Here is a 5574-nt window from a genome sequence, read left to right on the forward strand (position 1 = left end):
TTTTTCTGGGATCCGGGCCCGTCTGGCCACCACAGAGGTTCAAAGGTGCCCCTTAATGTAATTTTCCGTATTAACCATATGCATACATTCGGTACTTTTCGGCATATACCAACGGCAAAGTTCCGAACCGGACCTAGCTCATTTTAAAGGTATTGACCCAAGCTATTCCCCACTTAAATATTTTTCTGGGATCCGGGCCCGTCTGGCCACCACAGAGGTCCAAAGTCGTCTTAAGGTGGTCACCGTCATTTAAGCAGTCTCTGGTAGGTGTTCACTATTAATTTCTTTTCTTTTTTGGCTTTCCATAAGTATTTCTATGTATATTTCTATATGTTTCTGGAGTAATTGGATTTTGTTTCATAGTTTATATATTAAATTACATCTTTGGTGAATCCTCTGTAATGTTTTATTGATAAAAATCTATATATCATAAAGACAAATATACAACTTGTATCAGGGTTTATGACAGCTTGAAGGGGTCATAGAATGGTATCTTTTCCTTCAGGCTTTATAGTGATTTTCAACTAAATTTAAATATTGAACCGACGGCTAGCAGTCGGTTGGATATTGCATATCAATTATCGAATTTCAAATAAAGGACAGACCGCTTACATACATATTTAAAACGGAATGAAATGCTTTAGAAATTAGCAGAAACCGTGAAATTGTCGATTTCCGCTGTTAGATTGCATTTAACTAAGATTGAGCGATTTTTGGAACGTTTGAGCCTCACGCAGTTTTTTGGTTTTTAGACATATCGTCAAAATTGGCTGCTGGAAAAAAGTGGCTGCTATCTTGATTGGCCGATAAAAGTGGCTGCCAGCTTGAGTCTGGTGCGTTTTGTTCATTTATTGCACTTCTGTATTCTGCTAGTGTTGCATTCCTTTTGTAATTTTAGTATAAAATTACTAGTCCAATAATAACAGACAACACCATGGTGAAAATTAAAAACCCCGAAAAAAACAAACAGCAATAACAAAAAAAAAAAAAAAACAATTTTCGGATTTTGAAGTCCGGTCCCAGCAGAAATTCCCCTCAAAATGTTCACGCGTATTTCGATATTTAAGTCCTTCGTTACTATGCGGAATAAATTGACTATATACCATTTGTTCCTCTCTTTATAAGCTCTCGAATGAGGTATAAGGTTTATCTATTATTAGGGGTTAAAGGGTCGTAGCATTCCATTCCATTATTCAAAATATCTATTTCATTATTCAAAATTGGCTATTTCTTAATTTTCACACGTGTTTTGGCATTTAGGTCCTCCGTAACCCCTCTAATGGTCATTTCAGCACATATCGTTTATACTCAGTTTATTCCTCTGTCAATAAGCTTTAATTTGGTGTATAAATTTTGCCTTGATTAGGGACTGAAGGGTTGCAGCAGTCGATTCCATTATTCAAAATAAGCTATTTCTACATGTTCAAGCGTATTTCGATATTAAGGTCTTTCGTTACTCCTCAAATATGCGTTGCGGAACATGTTGACTTTATACTTTTGTTCCTCTTGTAATAAGCTCTCGAATGAGGTATAAGGTTTATCTATTATTAGGGGTTAAAGGGTCGTAGCATTCCATTCCATTATTCAAAATATCTATTTCATTATTCAAAATTGGCTATTTCTTAATTTTTACGCGTACTTTGGCATTTAGGTCCTCCGTAACCCCTCTAATGGTCATTGCGGCACATATCGTTTATACTCAGTTTATTCCTCTACCAATAAGCTTTAATTTGGTGTATGCATTTTGCCTTGATTGGGGACTGAAGGGTTGCAGCAGTCCATTCCATTATTCAAAATAAGCTATTTCTCAATGTTCACGCGTATTTCGATATTTAAATCCTTCGTTTTTTCTCTAATATTTGTTGCGGAACAAATTGACTATACACATTGTGTTTTCTTGATAAGCTTTCGATTGAGGTTTAATATATATCTGTAATTAGGGGCTGAAAGGTCATAGCAGTCCATTCCATCATTCAAAATATCCATTTCATTATGCAAAATTGGCTATTTCTTAATTTGCAGGCGTAATTCGATATTTAAGTCCATTGCTACTCCTGTAATATCCGTTGCGAAACAAATTGACTATATACCTTTTGTTCCTCTTAAATAAGCTTTCGATTGAGGTATAATATATATCTGTAATTAGGGGCTGAAGGGTCCTAACAGTCCGTTCCATTATTCAAAATATCCATTTCATTATTCAAAATTGGCTGTTTCTTAATTTGCATGCGTAATTCGATATTTAAGTCCTTCGTTTCTCCTCTAATATGCGTTGCGGAACATATTGACTATATACCTTTTGTTTCTCTCTTGATAAGCTTTCGATTTAGGTATAATATATATCTGTAATTAGGGGCTGAAGGGTCATAGCAGTCCATTCCATTATTCAAAATATCCATTTTCATTATTCAAAATTGACTATTTGTCAATGTTCAGGCGTATTTCGATATTTAAGTCCTTCGTTACTCTTGTAATATCCGTTGTGGAATAAATTGACTATATAATAATGTTCCTCTCTTTTTAAGCTTTCGATTGAGGTAAAATATATATATGTAATTATGGGCTGAAGGGTCATAACGGTCCATTCTATTATTCAAAATATCCATTTCATTATTCAAAATTGACTATTTCTCAATGTTCACGCGTATTTCGATATTTAAGTCCTTCGTTACTCCTGTAATATCTGTTCTGGAACAAATTGACTATATATCTTTTGCTCCTATTTCAATAAGCTTTCGATTGAGGTATAATATATATCTGTAATTAGTGGCTGAAGGGTCCTACCAGTCCATTCCATTATTCAACATATCCATTTCATTATTTATAATCGGCTATTTCTTAATTTTCACGCGTATTTTGGATTTATGTCCCTCCGTAAGCGTTGTAATGGTTATTGTGGCACATATCGATTATACTCAGTTTATTCGTCCATCCTTAAGCTTTAATTTGGTGTATTTTTTTCTTCCTTAATTAGGAGCCGACGGGTTGCAGCAGTCCATTCCATTATTCAAAATAAGTTATTTCTCAATGTTCACGCGTATTTCCATATTTAAGTCCTTCGTTATTTCTGTAATATCCTTTGCGGAACATATTGACTATATACCTTTTGTTCCTCTCTTAATAAGCTTTCTATTGAGGTATAATATATATCTGTAATCAGAGACTGAAGGGTCATAGCAGTCCATTCCAAAATATCCATTTCATTATTCAAAATTGACTATTTCTCAATTTTCAGGCGTATTTCGATATTTAAGTCCTTCGTTACTCCTCTAATATACGTTGCAGAACATATTGACTATATAATATGTGTTCCTCTCTTGATAAGCTATCGATTGAGGTATAATATATATCTGTAATTAGGGGCTGAAGGGTCATAACAGTCCATTCCATTATTCAAAATATCCATTTCATTATTCAAAATTGGCTATTTCCTCATTTTTATGCGTATTGTGGCATTTAGGTCCTCCGTAAACCCTCTTATGGTCATTGCGAATCAGGATATATCTATAGTGTCACAGTCAATTTTTTTTTATATTTATTTCACTATTCACCGCTTCAAGTTGAATAATGAAATATACACCTATTGACTGGGTGTGAGGGTAATAGCAAGTTTGTTGTCCCTGAGGTACCAACTATTGCTCGAGGCAAAGCCGAGAGCAATAGTTGGTATGCGAAGGGACAACACACTTGCTATTACCCGCACACCCAGTCATTAGGTGTTTTATTATACTGAACAACACAGCCATTAAGTATTTTATATATATACCAAATAAATAATTTTCTAAAAGTGTATATATATATCATCTGAAAGAAAACAAAAATGTCACATAACTTTATATGCACATGATGAACTATACTTTTTTTTATAATTCGTTTTGTATTAATAAATATTTCATTAATTTTAATCAAGACAAGAAATACTTATGTTAAACTTTCTGTGCTTAAAAAAAATTCTAGCTAAAATACACCAAACGCAAATTCACTTTTTATATACGGAGAGCGAGCCCATATTAAGAATAAGGTACTATATTTTAGATCTTTAAAAAATTCCCAGTGAAGATTTTTTTTTCTTTTTTATAATTGCTTCTTATAAGTGAAATTACAATCAACACAAACAGATTCCACCGTTTACAATATTAGCGGGAGTTTGACGTTGCAAAGCATACGTAACCAAGCAGAGTAGTCAATGACATCATTATCGTCCAATGAAAAATAAGCATGAAAAGTACGGGAAAGATGATTATGAAACTATTAACCGGTGTAATAGTCTTTGAAACTATTGACTGGCAAATGGTTCTGTGGAATGAAATAGCACAACTATTTCATTACTTTTTATATAGAAAAAAACACACTGAAGTATAATAACATAAACTATTTCATTATTCATTATTCGTTTTTTTTAAATTGAATATTGAATAGTGAACTATTTCATTATTCATTATTGAATAATGAATAATGAACTATGAATAATGGACGTACTTCAGCGCGGTTTCATACAAAGAACTTTAAACTCTTAACTTTGTTAAGGTGACTTATTGTTATGCTAAAATAATTTAAATATTATTGTAAACATAAACACATGTTCCCAATATAACAACAAACCCATGTGCTATCGATAGTTAATAAATACATATATGTCACTCATTTTCTCAAAAGACGATGATATTCATTTATAACATTATCTTCACCCGGTGATTTGTTGTTTTTTAAAGCTTGTATTGCCTTTTTTTATTTCTTCAATTGTTATATTACAATTCAACATATCATTCTGTACATCATTTATATCATTTTGTATATCAAAGTCATCAGTGTATATAAAGTGCGAATCCAGCTAGTTCATTTTCACTGTCATATGCGGGTATGTCTATTGTAGAATAAAGGATCATGGGAAAACTGTATTTGTTTACGTTTTGAAAATACCAAATTAATTGATTTAAAGGAAAGTTTTTACATATTTTCATTGTGATATGTCTATATTATGTACAAACATAGCATTAAAGTTCAAATAAGTGTTATAAAAGCAACATAATATAGCATATCGATTATTGAAAGCGATCCATTTTAACTATAGATGCGATGAATTATCACTGTTAGTGCAGTCATTTCTGATGTGATATTGTATTCTTCAAATTACGTTTTTCCTTGATTTAAAAAAAAATTTAAAAGATATTTCTGTATTTTTTTTAAGTCAAAGATTGATATGGCGGAGTTTAAAATGCAGTCTGTGTAAAATAGAGACGAGTACATTTGAGGACGTTAGGTAGCACTCCACAGTTAGAAAATAAAATTAAAAATGAGCCACAAAATGTTTTATCATCTCCTATTCCTGGATTTCTAATACATTAACCTTACTGTTTGTGTTGTACATGTGCATATGTATGTAATCAGTATATTCCATAGATTTGATTTTCAAAAGTTAAAAGAGTGAAAATTAATTCCTTTTATGTGTATCCATGGCAACATTCTGCATTTATTTACCATAAAGTATTGCAAAAAAGGGGGGTGGACATGTCACATATCCGCCCAAAATTTGGATCAAACTAGAATTTCAATGCCTTTGAGTGATACCTTTTT

Source organism: Mytilus edulis, unplaced genomic scaffold (assembly GCF_963676685.1).
Source record: "Mytilus edulis unplaced genomic scaffold, xbMytEdul2.2 SCAFFOLD_662, whole genome shotgun sequence".
In the NCBI taxonomy this organism is placed as follows: Eukaryota; Metazoa; Mollusca; class Bivalvia; order Mytilida; family Mytilidae; genus Mytilus; species Mytilus edulis.